At 27.2% G+C, this 20,048-nt stretch overlaps 1 protein-coding gene across 1 annotated transcript in view; it reads left to right on the top strand.

Annotated features, from left to right (window-relative positions):
- LOC111626983 (metabotropic glutamate receptor-like) overlaps positions 1-20,048 on the top strand; it is a 56,011-nt gene that overhangs the window by 22,985 nt on the left and 12,978 nt on the right. The window lies entirely within an intron of this gene.

The following is a 20,048-nucleotide window of genomic DNA, read 5'->3' on the forward strand; positions in this document are numbered from 1 at the left end:
GTCCGACCTGTCCGGCGTGCATAGAGGCAGGATCAAAAAATTTATTTTTTAAATTCTTAAATTGTAAATTACCTAATTATGTATTTTAAATGTAGAAAGTTTGTTTAAAATTTTATTTAACTAGAAAACCGAAATCGTACGATACGTTTCATTCCAGACGATGTCTCCCCATATGCCACCACTATTCTATAGAAATATAATCAATGAAAACTCAGTATGCGCTGTACGAATGGACGGTTTGAAAGTCAATGAATTTTGATAAAGAAAAGACATTAAAGCACAGTATTAATTAGAAGATAACATTAAATTAGATTATATTTAATTTAAATATATTTTTATTTGCTTCCGAATATAGTCAAAAATGTGTTCAGTAACGTAACTATCTACGATTTTGGAGGCTCAATTAAATAACATGCAAACCTACATTCAATTCTGCAGTTGAGAAGTGGGAGCTGGGCATATTTCTCCAAGCACAGAAAAACTTGATTCTTACCACTATAAAATTAACTTTATTTTTATTGACAGAAAATAAACTCTGCAAGACTAATTTTTATTAATAAACATTCTGAGTATTCATTTGTTTAAAAAACACAAAAAAAGAGCTCACTATGAGGTGAGAAGGACTTGTTTTACACCTGAGCACTGGACATTCTTACTCCTGTACAACGGTGGACGTAGCCACTAGAATTGTGGATGAAGAGTAAATTTTTAGATAATGTATACACAGTACTGTACATGTTTATAAATGGGTTTGTCACATTTAAATTATTTTTCTGGACGTATTTTAATTTATTCTTCATTTATTTATCAGTAGTTTAAATTTTATGAGTATTATTTATATAATATAAAAATAAATCAAAATTTAAAAAAAATTAATGTTAGAGATATAAATTATTTTCTATTGTTATTATTTTACTTTGTTAATATACTGTTTAAGTAATTTCAAGCCTATTTTTAGTGACGAAAAACTTACACAAACCCATTAATTTAGGGAAATATATTAAGTAAATTTTGTATTTGTTATTATAAATATTTTAAATTGAATTTTTTATAATTTTTTTATTGTTAATGTGAAATCTATCTATAAACTTTTTTTGCTCTTGTATACCCGAATACTTGTATAAAAAATAAACACAATATTGCAACTATGCTTATTATAATAATAATTATTTTTTTAATAAAAAAATAGTATATAAAGCATTAAAATTGATTTTATATAAATGAATTTATAAAAATATTAACTCTGTTAATTTATTTTCAATGCAAACTTTTAGCATTTCTTTAAGTTAATTCTGTTTATATTGTATACAATTTAATTAACTTGCCTTATATTTTAATTAAATGATTTATTCGTGATTAAATATAAAATGTATAATTGTATTATTATTATTCTTATTCTTTTAATGATAAAATATATTAATTTAAACAAATAACATATTAAAAATTGGAATTGTTTCGTCTTGAAAGTGGAGAAGATTGTGAATCTTGAAATGATTATTCGTAAAAGTTTTCTTTTATAATTCTGCTCGAAGTAATTCGCATAAACGATCAAACTTTAATTAATGTTCGAATATGTCGATGAAAGTTCATGCATAAGGAAAAATGAGAAATGCCAAGTTCCTATGTACTGTACAATGATTACAACGTGCTTTAAACTAAATCAACCGTGCAAATTATTCGAATTGAATTTCAATTGTTAAATGCACTTCCTATTCACAGATAATTAAATCTTAGAATAACTACGAATGCGTAAATTTACAACAATAATCAATTTTTATTAATTTTGTAAATTTTATCTTCACAAACTTCAATTCAACTTCTTATAGTATTATTTATTTTATAAAATAATACTATAATTAAAAACTTTATAAAAAGAAAAAAAATTATTCACAACTGAGAGATTTTCTCTGTTAAAGAAAACCTGTTTAAAAAGGAAACCTACCAAACCGGAAAAAGTATTCGATATTCTGCGATTTCGGTTTACACAGGTTTTATTGTATTTGTCGATACAGTTTTGGATAACTTAATAAATAAATATTTATTCTTTATTAAACATTTCGTTATTTATTTTATAAATATTTTTTCTAAACTTATAAGTAAAGATTAGTTATAGTTTTATTTAAAGTTTTATTCTTAAGTTTTGCTTCATATCGCAAACTGATTTAAAAATACAAGATGTAATTACTCGTTTGACGAGTTGTTTACTTTTCCTAAATTCTACAATCTGTTTACGTACATAAACATATTATGTGCGTGTTTATTTACACAAGCGCGTTGACATAGACTAGGATTCATGTGAAATTAGTATATACAGGTATAGGACAAAATAATAGGAACACCCCTTTCGAAATGTGTTGTACTTCGACTGTCCAATACAGCCCCAGCACGTGTCGCAACAGTCTGCCATCTAGTGGCGGTAAAAGGAAAAGTATCAGTTGAACATTTGGCAGTGTGACATTTGCATGAAAAAATTCTGTTCCCAGCAAAGCGCCATTATGTCCGACCTGTCCGGCGTGCATAGAGGCATGATTATTGGAGCTCGCCACGCTGGAGCATCCGTGTCTAGAACAGTCAACCTTATGGGTATTTCAAGGTCCACTGTGTCAAGGATTATGACAGTCTACACAAAACTGGGAAAGGTATTCTCTGCGAAGCAGAACAGTGGANCTGATAACTAAATTGATAAAATATATTAATTTAAACAAATAACATATTAAAAATTGGAATTGTTTCGTCTTGAAAGTGGAGAAGATTGTGAATCTTGAAATGATTATTCGTAAAAGTTTTCTTTTATAATTCTGCTCGAAGTAATTCGCATAAACGATCAAACTTTAATTAATGTTCGAATATGTCGATGAAAGTTCATGCATAAGGAAAAATGAGAAATGCCAAGTTCCTATGTACTGTACAATGATTACAACGTGCTTTAAACTAAATCAACCGTGCAAATTATTCGAATTGAATTTCAATTGTTAAATGCACTTCCTATTCACAGATAATTAAATCTTAGAATAACTACGAATGCGTAAATTTACAACAATAATCAATTTTTATTAATTTTGTAAATTTTATCTTCACAAACTTCAATTCAACTTCTTATAGTATTATTTATTTTATAAATATTTTTTCTAAACTTATAAGTAAAGATTAGTTATAGTTTTATTTAAAGTTTTATTCTTAAGTTTTGCTTCATATCGCAAACTGATTTAAAAATACAAGATGTAATTACTCGTTTGACGAGTTGTTTACTTTTCCTAAATTCTACAATCTGTTTACGTACATAAACATATTATGTGCGTGTTTATTTACACAAGCGCGTTGACATAGACTAGGATTCATGTGAAATTAGTATATACAGGTATAGGACAAAATAATAGGAACACCCCTTTCGAAATGTGTTGTACTTCGACTGTCCAATACAGCCCCAGCACGTGTCGCAACAGTCTGCCATCTAGTGGCGGTAAAAGGAAAAGTATCAGTTGAACATTTGGCAGTGCGACATTTGCATGAAAAAATTCTGTTCCCAGCAAAGCGCCATTATGTCCGACCTGTCCGGCGTGCATAGAGGCATGATTATTGGAGCTCGCCACGCTGGAGCATCCGTGTCTAGAACAGTCAACCTTATGGGTATTTCAAGGTCCACTGTGTCAAGGATTATGACAGTCTACACAAAACTGGGAAAGGTATTCTCTGCGAAGCAGAACAGTGGACGAAAGTCGAAGTTGACCGACCGGGATAGACGAGTGTTGAAGAGGATAGTTGCCCAAAAACATAAGACTACACTGCAGCAGATAACCTCTGAGATGAACACCCATCTCCAGAACCACGTATCCACCAAAACTATTCAACGAGAGCTGCATGCTGCGAGCATTCATGGCTGAGTAGCCATCCTAAAGCCGTTAGTGTCACCACAGAATGCTATAAAACGACGACAGTGGTGCCAAGACCACCAAAACTGGACACAACAGCAATGGAAACAGGTCATCTGGTTTGACGAATCATCATTTACATTATTTCAGACCACCGGATGTGTGTTTGTCTGGCGAATACCGGCAGAGGTATTTCGTGTTGACTGTATGGTTCCTATCGTAAAGCATGGAGGGGCTCTGTGATGCTGTGTGGAGCAACATCGTGGCGTGGCTTGGGGCTACTTGTAGTCCTGAGGGAGAAGGTCAGAGGCGAGCATTATCGTAGTATTCTCGCAGATTATTTACACCCTATGCTTCATACTCTGTTTCCTGGAGAACGTTCTCTATTCCAAGATGGCAACACCCTGTACACACGGCTCGCTGTGTTCAAACATGGTTGGATGTAATGATGAAGTGGAACATTTCACGTGGTGTCCTCAGTCCCCTGATTTCAACATCATTGAGCCTGTGTGGGGTTTTTTACAGAACAAAGTCCGTGCTTGGTTTCTTCCTCTATGCACACAATCTGAACTCGAGACCGCTCTGCAGGAGGAATGGCTGCAAATTCCCTTAAACTTTCTGCATGACCTTTATTTCTCAATCCCAGGTCTGATACAAGCTGTAATTCAGGCCAATGGTGGCCCAACTCCCTACTAATAAATATTTTGCATTCTTTCACAGGTGTTCCTATTATTTTGTCCTATAACTGTATATATTAATTAAAGTAGAATATATAATATATGCATAGAAGAACTAATGTTATTTGTACAGTACATAATAATTAAAAATTAAAAAAAATAATAAATATTTGTAACTTATTATTATTCTTAAATTTTAATTATAATATAATTATATTTATAAATCTAACAAATGCAATAGACTCTTGATTTAACGAATTAATTGGAGGAAGTCCTTTAAACCAAAGTTCTATTGTATATAAAAATGGCCAAAGTATAATATTTTCAGATAAAGGTATAATTTTAATGTTAAATATTAAATAATTTAATTATAGAAATTTATTTTAATAATTTTATCATTAAAGCACGAAAACAAAGAAAATNTAGTATTTTTAAACTATAAATGTATTACAACCTTTCTATATTTAAATTATTAATATGAAAATTTGTGTAATATATTAATATAAATATATATGAATGAAATGAGATATGCTGCTGCAATTGCAACGTGTTGTAACATCAAAATTTGACATAAGAAGGAAAAAATTCTATATAAACTGTTGTAATTTTAATTACAGTAAGTCTTCGATTTAACGGATAAAATTTTCTGTCCTAAAGGAATAATTTAGAACTTTTTTTATTCTCCAACAGAGCATGATAAGAGGTTGGGTCAACGAGTTAGAGTATAAAATACTTAATGTACATTATAATAATATTTTTATCATATTTATACATTATAATAACACGTTAATACATAAAATAAATTCGATTTAATGAACTTTCGACAAAAACGAACACCCCTTCCCACTAATTAGTTCGTTAAATCGAGGGTCTTCTTCATTTTGGTATTAATAAAATTATTTAAAAATTTTTACGCGCACTGAAAATAAATATTTATTTATTTTTACATATTTACACATCGAATACATTGTTATGAATGTTTATCCCTTTATCATAATTACCGATATTACTCTAGAAATAATGTGTAAATTAAATATAATTAATTGAAAAGGCTAAAGACGTTTCAGATAATATTTCAAGTTAGATATTTTGTATTTCATTTTACATGTTTTAAGTTGATATGTTGACATTCTAAAATTAAAAGAATATATACATATAATTAATGTATAATTTGATAAACTTGAGAATAATAGATACAACAGCAATATAATTTTAATAAAATATATTTCTAGTTTAAACTGATAGACCTCTTATATCTAGAATATCATCATTTGTGGAAATGTGATAATGAAACAATAACGTATTGAAATTAATTTACAGTGATATATATTATTCTGGAAATAATTTCACACTAAAATTACATAAAAGGCATAGAAATTTATAATAATTAGCAGTAGTTCAGTTAGTTATTAGATAGCAATTCTATTGCAATTTAATATTTTAAAAGTAACTTGCATCATCGTAATTATTACTTATATAATAATGCAAAAAAAATTATCAAAAAGTTTCAAGGAGATGAAATCAGGGGAGGAAGTGATTGTCTGTGTGTAGTCCATATTTTCCAATGGATCCGAATAACTATAAAAAATTTTATCAGGATCAGGTTTAAGAGTTAATAGGTAACATACAGACAGACTTCTGCTATATATATATGTATATACATAGCTAATGAAAAACAGAATAATTAATAAAAAAATAAGATTAAAATATTTTCATTGAAATAAAATGCAAAAGAAAACGTTTATATATATATTTTTAACACACTAAAAATAAAAAATTTTTAGTTAAAAAACAAGTAAAAATTATACTCTTTCTATTTCCGACTTCGACGATTCTATGAGCCAAAACAAGACAAACAAGTAGCAAGGAACAATCATTATTTTATTAATTTTATCCATATGCATTTCGCCATCTAGGCCTCCTCAGTGGATACATCAGGATGTTATTCGTTGGTTACGTTTTATACCCAACAGCCGTTCCCAGCATGCATCAACAATCATTCCAGCATTCAAATTAAGTAAATTTACATGTTCGGCGATACAGAAATGTTCTACAATTTTTCTTTCTAAGTTATTTTCTATTCTATACAAAATTTTAGTATTTTTTATATTTATATTACAATTAAATTTTCTGCAATGTAAAAACCATGCTGATTCCGTTCTTCTCAGTCTAATGGCTGCCTCATGTTCCTNAATTTATATTAATATAAATATATTTTAAAATCTATATACAATAATATTTTTAATCTTCTGTACGTTTTAAACGAATTTTATTAATTCTCGATCAATTGTTTTTGCTACATTAAAAATCTTTTCTTACTTTATTACGAAAATAATCCTGCTTTATTGAGTTTTTACGCTTGGATTATATTGATAAATGTCATTCATCAATATTTATGAAAATGAAGTTTACACATCTTAAATATAATCTCTTAAGAATTAAAAGAATCGGTTTAACGTTAAAATGAATATATTTTATCATAAAATTATGTTTAAAATGGATCAGTTATTTTCCTTGTAACGCGAAATTTCCTGTATGAATTCAAAAGTGTATCGTTGTTTTTAAATCGCATATAAGAATTTGTTGGAACGTACGCAGCTTTCTACAGATTAGAAAGTTATTTTTCTTCTACCAAAAATCGTTTTCATGAGATAGAAGACTATTGTTTTTGTTTAAACTTTGGAATTGTTTGTTTCTATGTCGATCTGACTGTGGAAATCCCCATTTTTCTTTTTCTCTAAAGAAAACAACGGCAACAGTTCTTGTAATCTATGAAGTAACAACTTCGATCGAATAAAGAAAAACGGTTTAGACAAGACTGCCATCGAATGAGAACTTATAGGCTTAAAAGAAGGAAGAAAATAGGAAACAGAAAATGCCGAGTGATAATATCTGATTGAGACTAAGCCGATTGAAAGGCATCAGTTTATTTTCACATGTTTGGCATAATACTGAACAGGCTTTTTATATATATATTCTTATAATCTGACATAATATTTTCGACGACGAAGAAATCAGTAATTTTTATACTTTGTTAATTTTAAATCTTGTAAAGACTTGAAACGGAACTTGAAAATCTTAAAATTATAATAACAGAAAACTTTGTCGTGAAATTATAACTTTTCTAATAATAATTTTTTATTAAGTTTTAATGCAAAAATATAATAAAATAGAATGGGTTCGATTACGTACATTTTAAAATATGAAATTAATACGTCTTGAATTTGTTAACGTTAGTGGAATAATTTTAAAAACGAACGTGCTATATCTGTTACACTCAGAATAATAGAAGCATCTCCTTTGTTATGCTTGATGATGATGATGATAAAAAATGCCCCTAGTCATTGAATAAATTCTCTTTGATAAATAAAAAAGATAAAATGGTTGATATGAACGAAAATATTCTTTTTAAGTGGAAATATATTGCTGTGAAAGAAAAATATGGAAGCGTTTTTGTGTTATATTAAAAGAATGAGATTATGTCGCTACTAAAGTTTTTAATTATTAATTATATAAAAACTTAAACAACTTATTAAACATTTAATTTCATACGAACAACTTAGCTATAACGTTGGCAAAGCTTAAACTATTTTAAGGTATTAATTATCCCCTGCGGAGCTTGCATTAGGTTCTGCAAAAATGTCCTATAAATAGAAAGATGTCTTTTGTTCTAGACTCGATCTATTGTTATCGACACAATAGGGCCAGATTGACAAATCCTAGTTTTTTGAGAAAATAATTTTAATGAATAGAAAGCTCTTCTATTCAACACTATCTAGATAAGATTTATTCTGATTTATTATTCTATATTTTAAGCCGCAGAGTTTCTAATTTTATTTCTAGATCTTACTGTCGTCTATCTTAATCAAATCGATAATATTACTGAGATCCTATAATATTGATTATACATATTTACTTTCGTAAAAATACTTTATATATAAACGATAACTTTTCAGTTTATGTATTTATATATACACGAATTATTTGAAAGTAGTAAAATGTACAATTTAAAAATAAATAAATAAATAAAAATGAATCTAAAGATAAATTAACGAATTTTTCAAAATAACTCTTTATGAGATAATATTTTAATCTTATTTATGGATAGGATAGCATAACTGGAAATGAAGAAATGATGCCTGATCCAAATTTTCCATAAAAAGCAGGAGTTAGAATCAGATTCAAACCTGAATCTATAACATTAGATTTCCTTCAAAATTTCTGTAACTTTTAAAGGTTAATTTACGAGTTTATTAAAAGTAATTTCCATAATTTAATCACTTTGAAGGATTCAAGAATGTTAATTGTAAATCGGAGTTTGTTTCAGTAACGTGTAAGTTATATAGTAAGGCAGCATTTCTTTCATCTCATCAAGAATGAAATTTTTCGAAGTTCTAACTTTTTTCATTGTTTACTTCTTTTGCTTATCCTTTAATTTATATTCTATTTAATTGTCATTTCAGCAACATATTTTTATATACAGTATTCACATTTATATTTTTAATTTTTAAATGAAAATTTTTCAGTATTATAATATTGTCTGCTCACGTAGATTTAATTTAAGAATATATACAATATATACAATGTATATATATATAAGAATATATATAATTTCAAAAATAGGCTAAAATTAATTAGTTTTATAGTTTTCTTATTAATGAACATTCATAAAAATCATATGTATTTTAATATACTTTCACGATTTAAAAATATTATTTCTCTTGTTAAATTTTATTATATTGAATTTATTATTTAAATTATAATTAAACAATAATTTAAATATTTAACTTTTTTCTAAAGAAATTATTAACGTTAAATTGATGTAGTGACATGTGTTATATATAATTTTTATAGACTAATAAATAAATCGACTATTCTCACGTTATATCGAATTAAATAATTTTACTCTAGTTCAAAAATCTGTTAAGAATATCTCTGATTGAAAATTGTTATTAAAAATTAATTACTTCCCTACAACTAAAATGATAAATATGTTTAAAAAAGCTGATATATTTTTCCAATTTTTTTCGTTTTGTTTTTATTCTTTTTTGTTTTGCTTTTTTTCTCTGTAGTAGGAGCTGGAAAAATCATACGGTATGCTCCTGCTACATGTACACATACACATATTTTACATATTCTATTATTATATTCAAATGAATTATGAATAATATATTTATGAGTAAACATTTAAATTAATATTACATCTCGGTTCTTTGCTGATATCATGAAATTTTGATTAAAAGATATTAAGGATCATCTACATATATGCCCATATTGATTAATTACATGCATATCAGGCCCATAGCTAACAGATTATATCATTTCAAATAATGGAAAAGATGGCTGAAAGTTTTATAGTTATATAGTAAGGCATTTGGAAGGCATTTGGAACAATGGGGTGGCTGACTCAGCCACCCCATTGTTCCAAATAAACTTCCTTGTGCTTATTTATAATTTTTAGATAAATATATAATTTTTAACGTTTAAATCGGGAATATTTTTGTACCGTTTTGTACTTACATTATTTAATAATATATTACATTTCAAAATTTTTTCGGGGCTTGCCTTCTGACCTTCTTCTTCAGTGTATTCCTTAACCCACAGACTCCGGAAAGGTCGTCGCCATACTATAGTTAATATAGCTAGGCCCTTAAAATATATTCGAATTTTTAAAAATAACAAACTTTATATAATGTACTGTACCGTACTTATGTGATAAGGATGGTAATATGACAGTTATTAAATTAATAATTTCATTATTTATTATTAATTGTTATTTGATAAACTTTAAACAATTTCATTAATTCAGTAATAATTACAATAAGGTGGAAGTTATGAAATTTTTTGAATATTCTGAAACACAATCTGCAGAAGTTGCAAATTGTATTTGAGGTAAGAATTAGATCTGCTGTTTAGTTAATGGCTTTCTACGTTATTCATTTCCACCTTATGTTAGTGGTTTCGTGTTTAAATACTAGAAGATTAATTTAGGAAACAAATTGAAATCAATATGACCGCAGAAACGATCAACTCTAGTATTTCATATGCAGTAATTAAGATTATGATAATAAATAGTCGAAACTTTCCTCATCTTATCTTCTCTTAAATTAAAGCTTCAAATTTCGAATTTATAAGATATTGCCTACTGGAATTTCTATTTTCAATAGCTAACTTTAATATTTTTCTATAATTGAGGAAATTTTATTATTAATGTATTGGTTGACTGAATAATTTAATGAAAATATTTTCTCTTGGTTTAGAAAAGCTAATTTTGTTATTTTTCCCTAAAGGATTTAACATAAAAATAAATTTTAATAAATATAATTTAAATGCTTTGATCTGAAACACGTGCTTCAATTAATTTTTAATATATAATTTCAAAAATTCGATGAAGCATAATTTAAAGATGACCTTTATTTTAGATTTTAAATTACAATTTCTACGTTATATAAGCAAATATAATCTTAATTAATTCTTGTTTTCAAAGACTATTTTATTGATTAAAATGAAGTTGATATTCCAAATATTACTATTGTAAATAAGCAGTGAAAATTAATTCAGATAAAAGAAAAATTAATCAACGTCAAATAAAGATGAGAAGGATCCAAAGCATCATTATAATGAAAATTAATCAAAGTATCAACAAAGTAAACGAAATTTTCTATAGATATCGATTGTGAATACGTAATAATTAATCCATCAAAATTATCATTTTTCATAGAATTGATTGATTTAAAGAAATCATTTATCTTATTACAGTAAAACTCCGATTATTCTAGATAATGTAAACTGATACTACTATGAATAACTGAAAACTCGGATAAAACGGCCTAATAAAGCTGTTTAGGATTAAAAAATATAAATATAGGAGATTTATCTGGTAGCGCCTTTAAGCTTTTTTTTTATACTTTATTTAACTGAATAATATTTTTACATTATTCATTTTACAGTTAGTATGTAGCCTACAATAGTTTTAAGAATATAAAAGGTGTATTATTGTAGTTAAGTACAGTACAGTACATTTTAATATGAATAGTTTTTCTCACATTGAAGTTAAATGATGAGACATAACAGAAACAAATTTTTGTAATGTTGTTATCGTTTTAAACGTTTTCTTTTATGAATTACAGTATAAGAAAAATTCAATTATCCAAGTCCCTATTAACTGAGATTTCGCATTTTCTGAGGCAAACCATACACTTCAGGTTATGCCTGGGATAATGCAAAATCTCGGTTAATCGGGGCTCGGATAATCAGGGTTTTCCTATATTTAAGTTCTTAAAATATGAAGGCGTTTTGAGGTATAGTTTTTGTGTTATTAAATCCTATTTTAAAATAAATTACATATTTTTTAATTTGTAAGTGTTACGACGAAAATTTTCATTGTGAACGTATCGAGAAACTAAATAAAAGTTATTTAATATAATGGAAACTTCAAAAAATATTTTTTTATTATTAATTCAAACAAACATATAAAACTAGATATTTCATCTAGAATTTATAAAACAGTACTTTATTAGAAACTCATCGAGCACAATAATTAAGTTTCTTATTTTACGAAGGAATTTTTCATTTCATTTAGGTCTCTTATTGACCAGATTTCAAAGGGAATTGCTATATATTATTGATAAAATGTAATAAAGGCGAATTTATAAAAACCTGAAAAGAAAATCGTAAACCATTTTTATTGCAGTTTATGGTTTACTGAACAAACCTCACAAATCATCATTTTGAATAATAAAATCTTAACATTTCTGTAATTTTAAAAGATAAAAATGGAATTATTTAAATCAGATTTCACTCAAAGTAAATCCGTAAATTTTCGTTAGTGCTTTAAAATATTCATAAAAATGTTACTTTTTCTTAAATCTTATTTTTCCCCCTTTAATTTAAAAAAAAAGACTGAAAACACTTTAAAAATTTTTTATAGAATATATTTAGGAAAATCATATCAAGAATCCTAATTATTATACTTTAGCGTATATTTATAAGATGATATAAAATTATGATACTATTTTAATTACATTTTTCCATTTCTAACTGGACTTTTTTGAGTGAAAAAAATTATTCAAGCTAATCAAAGGTTTATATTTCATATATAATATTCCAATATCAACCTTGCAATTTTTAACATTTTAGAAAGTAGGCTATTGTATTTTCAATTCTTTACTTTGATTAATTTTTTATTTAATTGAAAAGATTTTATGAAGATGATAAAATTAAAGTTTTAAAATACAAATTTAATTATTTTTACAATACTTTCAGAGTGTAAAACTTATATATAATAAACAAAAAGAAAATTGAGAAAACTTGTGTTAGAGAAGTACGAGTTTTATTCGAAGTTTTAAAATGCAAATTTTATCTAGGGATATCTGTTATAGAAACACATTTGAATTCTTTGTATTCAGCAGTATTTTATACATTTTAAAATTTACCTTTGTGGAAGCTTTTCAAAGCTTACACTATTGAATCTCTTGAGAGTATGATGCGGTAAACAGCTTTTATAGATAATGAATATCTAACAAAGTTTTTCGAATTACAATAATGTCAAGGGCAACATCCAAGACTGTTAAGTAGTAAAATAAAAGAAATTTGTTCTATTATTTTATGAATATTTTTATAGAAACTTCTAACATCTATTAAATATCAATTCTCCATTCTATCATTATTATATCAGTTTGGATCGTATTTTTTAATGCTTTATGTTATATATTTCTTTTACAAACGTAAATAAATTTAGTAAAAATGCATTAGTATGAATTTTTTATATTTATCTCAGATTTAATATAGTTTACTTTAAGTGAAAGAAAAAACAAGCTGCAATATGAAATCAATAGATTGACAATAACTGATAATAGTAAGAAATATAGGCTTAAATCAATTAAATACGATTTAATTGATAAGTGTATGACATCCACAATTTAAAATCTTGTATTTAAGTCACATAAATTGAAATAAAGAGTGGAGTAAATAAAATGTACAATACGTGCAACTAACATGAAATGAAACGAAGGACATGATTTGATTTCTAATGTCAAATGTTCTAATAACTAGAATAAAATGTACTATTGGATATATGTAATATGAGACTGCTTTCTTATACAATTCAATTTTGGCAATAGTTAGTTATATTATGTTATCAAGTCATATAATCACGTAGTTACTGAATGATTGATAATTGAATAAATGGTGTCAAAAATGTAAACTCTGGAATATAAGTTAAATATCAACATAAAGAGCTGAAATTAACTAATATTTCAGAGGAGGAAATAAAAAAAAAATTCATTAAAAGAAAGAACAAAAGTGATAAGTGACGTTGAGTAACTCATTCAGCACGTTATTGAAGGACGAAGATTCAGTTCCATTTCAGGTTAATCACATTTTCTGGCTGGTATTTAGCTTTTTTGGACATCATTTGTTTCTTATATTGTTTAAAAGAATTCAATCACAATTGAAATACATTTTCACTATTTGTAATAAAGATTTTTGTTTAAACCTTATCATATATTGTTAATTATTTTAGTAAGCTTTCCTTGCAACATAACTAATAGTTATTCAGCCAGTCATATGAGAAATAAATTTACCTTATTGCATATCAATTTAAAATTTATAGAATTAGAGGGATATTGAAACAAGCTATTGATTTAAGTAGTACTTTCTATTTTGTAAACCTTATACAATTGCAAACGAATGTAAAAATTGTGTTCATGTTTAAAAAGAAATTACCCATAAAAATGATGAATTTATTATAAATTATATTACAAATATACATCAGTTATATTAAAATATTACGACGATGAAGATATAATATATATTAATTAAAACAATAAATTATTGTTAAGTAAATAGTATTATATTCTATTACTAAAATCTTTACTAAAATCTAACTTTGAGAAATAATAAAGATGTCGCTTAATAATTTGAATAACATAATAGGAAAATAATTAATTAAAAATTTACTTAGACGATGAATTCATTAAAAATTTCGCATAGAAATGAAACACAAAGTCTCACAATTCGTCTCTTTTTAAAACCGCAAGAACAACAACTGTGAAGACTGTTTCTTCAGTGTGTGAAATTTTAAAGAACTATAATTGTTGTAGTAGTAAATGTGTTTCAACAGTATATTTCTCAGGAAATATATATTTTATCTTCTTTATCATAAAATGATAAAGTTTTCTTTATACAGTTTTTAGACAATTGTTTTGGTTTAATAAATTTAATAATTTATATGGGATATACGACATTATGACACATTTTTTTCTAAATTTATAACGCTTTTATAATTTACGAAGTAATATTGTTTTCGCAAAATGGTTTTGTAATTTTGTTTGTGCTAGATAATTTTTTAAATTATTTTTATCCGTATTCAAAAATATACGATTGATTTTGTAAAGTTATCTCAAAATAATTTATGAAATTTACAAATAAAGACGTTGATAAAACAGTAAAATATTACAAATGACAACAGAATTTATGCAGTCGGCTTTAGAAAACTGCAGATTTATAGAAAAAAAAAGTCAACACTAAATAATTCTTGTTATAAAACAAAAAGTGTTATTTAATATGTAAAATAAAATTGCAAAAATTTATTTTATTTAAAATATTTGCAAGCGAACAGAATTCCTATGAACTATGTCAACAATTAAAAAATGCTTAATAAATCACATAACTTCTGAAAAAATAAAACAAATTACCTAAGATAGGTATATTCCGCTTATATTGATTTAAAATTAAAAAGTTATATGACAAATACAGTTGTCTTCGTAAATGTCGAAAATATCACAGGAATAATGATATAAAAGTTGCATGACAGCTTTCAAAGTTAGACAGATCACTATTGTTATGGGATCCATTAATTCTGAAATCTACAGTGACATTTTAGAAACGTTTTTGACTTTTTCAATTGAAAAAAATCATTTTTAATGATGAATTTCCGTTTCAAGATTTTAACATTTCTTGCCAGGTTATTGTGATCCTTTTTTATTTACTTCTAACGAATACGGTATTGATTTTTAAAATACATTTAGAACTGATTGGTCTGCAAACACTTCTGATTTCGATCATATAAATGTTTCTGAGTACAAATAAAATCTAACAGCTTTTGTCCAAACACATATAAATATATGATATGATATCAAGGAATACTTTTAGCCTCAAGATGATTAATATTTTTGTAGTTATTTGACTCTTTCTGCCTTGTGGGCACCAAGAAAGTCTCTTTGTGAGTCGTCCAGGTCCACAATAGGGCGACTGGATAGTGAGGGACAGGGCCGATATATTACAAAGGATCACATCCGAAAATTTCCTGGCATTTTTTGATCCATCACGGGTCCCCAAATCGGTAGGTTGCATCTTTAACCGCTCGGCCATCCGGCCATCGATAATTCTGCAGTAAGTTAAAATTTAATAACAAGATAGAAAACATTTTTATTATATAATTTCATAAAATTCTTAATTACCCTTTATGCGGTTACTTAATTCTAGAAAATCGTACAATTCACTTAATATTATATGCAAAATGATGCAGATTTCAAGTGTTTTAATGGGATTTTTACATGATTTATACGAACTATTACTGTTTAAAAATATATTAAACATTTCTTTAAAAATAATAATTTGATTGGGTAACTATAATGCTATAAATGTTTAAAATTGAAAATTTCAAAATTTTATATTGGTAATGTTACTTAATTCTGTTAAGTATTATGCAGTGGAAACTTGATACTTTTGTTTTAGATTGTAAAATAAAGTGTTTAATTATATTCAATATGGCATTTGTAAATAAGAAAAATTATCTTATTTGTTAATAATAAAGATCTTTAATTTAATTTTAATTTGATAGTTGTTTTCATTTAAGCGTTATTAATTTACATGTACTGAAATATCGAAACGATGAATTCTAAATACATTCAATTTCACATTGAATAATGCTTGTAGTTCGATCTTATTATAAATTTAATTGGATATTTTATACATTATTTGTTTAGTTTACAAATTATTTGTGAAATGCTTCATTTAAAATTTTTAAAATTTTTCTATTGTTTAAAACAAATTGTTATATTTGAAAAAATGAAAATTATATTTATAATTAAACCGAATGCTAATCAAAGTTTCTAATTAATTATGTTTTAGTAATATTATTAGTTTGTAAGCATACTAACAATATAAATAAAACATATTAAGAAACTAAATATATAATTCTATCAAAATTTGATGTTTATATATTAGAAAATAAACTTAAATTATTGTAAATCCTCTATATTTATTTGTGATAAACATTATTTTTGTTCTATTAAAAACACACAATCGAAAGACGCTAACATAAATAAAGCTGTTATTTGTATCCATAAATGGCACAACTATATCATCAGTTGTCTTGCAAACATCAATCTATATCAATCCGACCACTATATTAAAATAAAATTAAATTACATTCGAATTTTATTTTTTAAATGCAGTATCGGCTGCCCCAGGAATTTGGCCGCCTGTGTGCATTCATTGCATTGCACTCCTTCCAGAACAGGCCCTGAGGATGTCGTTTAAAATGCTAAATCACGCGAAAAAAAATACAAAATATCGCATCAGGATAAAAAGTTTTAATAAATACGGATTACTTACATAGATATAATCAAATTACAAACATAAAAATGCCTGTACCATTTTAATATTGTAGTATATGTAATATTACAAATTATAATAGTATTATGGTAGATACAATACCACAAAACATAAACCTTAGAAAGTATTACAGCCGAGGACACACAAAATAAATAATGGAAGAGCTACAATTACAGGTAAAACAATGATAGGGCCCACTACTGGCTGAGTGGATAAAACCACTAAACACTGATAATTGGTCGTGGGTTCGCACCTGACCAATAGGCAGACCAAATGGAGTTTTCCGGGTTTTCTCACGTGGCTGGCACCTAAATAGAGGCCAGTTTCCCAAAGAGTCTTTCCGAGAGGAATCCTGTTGGCAGAGCGCTTTTGTGTTGCATTGCCTTATCCTATCAATTCAATCCATCACAACAGATCAGACATCAAATTCATCCACAAAGTAAAAATTACATATATCATAGACATACCCATTCCAAAACCCACATTATACAAAATACTAATTTTAATTTTAAACTTATGATTAAAATCAATAAATATACAGAGTCATCTTACAGAAAAAGCGCCGGTAGATAATGGAAGTAGTACTGTTGTGCCTTTGTTTAATCCTTTCTTTCACAGTTGACATACAACGTATATTAGAAAAAAATATATAGAAACATTAAATTTTAATTATAACTTTACACCGCATAGATAATTATAAAACGATATTTTCCAGCTATAGCATCATTGACATATTTAATATAGATGTACTGTATATAACTTTACTGTACATAAATATCAAATACATGCCCATTATCTGGAACGTGTTGTATCAGTATATCTGCAAAATAATTGTTTTACAGTAAACAGCTAAGATTTAATTGTATTCTCTCATAGCAATTGACACTTGTATCATAAACCAGGATCGTTATAACGATAAAAATTGGAGCATAATATAATAAAAAATTTGTATAAATAGCATATTACAATGCCTGAGATCTCTTTCCAATTATCTAAATACAGTTATTATGGAAATTGCTTCAAAGATATGTCGAAATTTGAATGAAAAAGCTAAGTAAATGTTTATTTAATAGGCTCTTAATAATACATTTATTAAAAATATAGAATATAATTCTAATTGACAGATGGGAAGAAGAAAATCGTCGTGTAAAATGACAGTTTTGATGATTATCTGAAAAAGATTGAGTGAAGACGAATTAGTATAAAAAGGATTCAATTGTTGAAGTTTAGGTTTATCAAAAATGTAATATTTAAGAGTATTCTATAAAAGAATGTATGAAAACTGTTGCTGAATAAGATGTAGATTAAGACAAGTTCTGGTGATTCTGTAATAAGTGCAATGCTTATAAATTAAAATATTAATTTACTATAAATATAAAGTTAAGCGAATCCAAGATTTTGGATGATCACTGAAAAAAGCCTGATAATACGTTGAATAAAGATGTTTTAATGAAGTCCAATATCAGATTCAATAGCAATGAACATAATTGTACGTCCATTGTGTTAATGCTGTAAAATATATTCAGGAAGAAAGCGGTCAAATTTAGATAATCGTAAGTGAAACGCGCGAACTGGAAAATTTTGGCATTATAAACTTCAGAAAGATAGTTAGTGTATAGATGAGAAGCCAGTTATAACATGGTAGACTGAATAAAATGAGTATACAGTGGTGCCTCGTATAACGTACTTAATCCGTTCCAGGTGCACGTCCGTTAAGTGAAAAGTCCGTTATACGAAACACATTTTCCCATAGAAATACATGTTAAAACATATAATTCGTTCCGCAGCATAAAATAACCGTACTGTACCATAACAAAAAAATGAAAATGGAGCAGTTACCAATTATGCTGGGTAGTCAGATGTTGTGAGGAGGAGGTGGAGGAACACATTCTTCCCACATTCATACAGATACAGAATTTTTACACATTGCAGCGGGTCTTTTTTTATTGTTTTTTAATCGGATTCAGATTCAGGAGAGGCTACCGGAGCTTGCAGGGTCAACTCCTCTTGTTCCATCCTTTGTTTTTTCCCTGCTGGCTTCTTGAAAAACATGTCCAAGATGGTCTGTTTCTCGCTCTTCTTCAACACCTGTCGGAAATAACGAGCAAGGGTGTCATTGTAGAGATCATTGATACTGTTGGCCTCAGCTCTGTTTGGATAATGAGTGTTGGTAAACTGTTGAACCTCTCCCCATTCGACAAGGAAGTTTTTGTCAACTTTTACTCCTTCTGATGATTTCTTGCATAGTTTCAATTGAAATCACTTTTCTGTTTTTTTAGAAGCCATGATTTGCACAACACTTGAATAAATGTAAATACTCTGCACTGAGGTGATGTACGTAATAAACAAGAGAGCAAGCCTAATCCCAACGGAAGCTCTGTAATTCAGATATACTGATAATATATTCTAATAATACTAATATATTATAAAAATAGCAGATTGTCATTGGCAACGGCAAAAGAGTGGAAACATCATTCGCATTTGTTTGTAGAAAGTCCATTGTTCGCCTCACGTAACTGCCGAACGGAAAGTCCGTTGTCCGCAGCCAGTCCGTTGCTCGAGTCACGTAACGGCCAAACAGAAAGTTCGTTATTCGCAGCGTCCGTTATTCGAGGCGTACGTTATGCGAGGCATCACTGTACATATTAACTTATTAGTTTTTGCCATGAATGATAGGAAAGTACGAGTAACTTTGAAATCGAAGAGCGTTATAGTCAGTGAATATTTACATCTTTTAGGGAGTGGCGTTTAAAATTTGGTACATCAGAAAATATATTTTTAGGAATTCGAAATGAGAAACAATTTCAGCGCTTGGACAGAATATAAACAAATGATAATAATACAATTTACCAATACTTTGAAAATAAAAATTTGCTTATAT

The sequence above is a fragment of the Centruroides sculpturatus genome, unplaced genomic scaffold, assembly GCF_000671375.1.
Source record: "Centruroides sculpturatus isolate CEXI.00-Female unplaced genomic scaffold, Cexi_2.0 scaffold467, whole genome shotgun sequence".
NCBI classification, from domain to species: Eukaryota; Metazoa; Arthropoda; class Arachnida; order Scorpiones; family Buthidae; genus Centruroides; species Centruroides sculpturatus.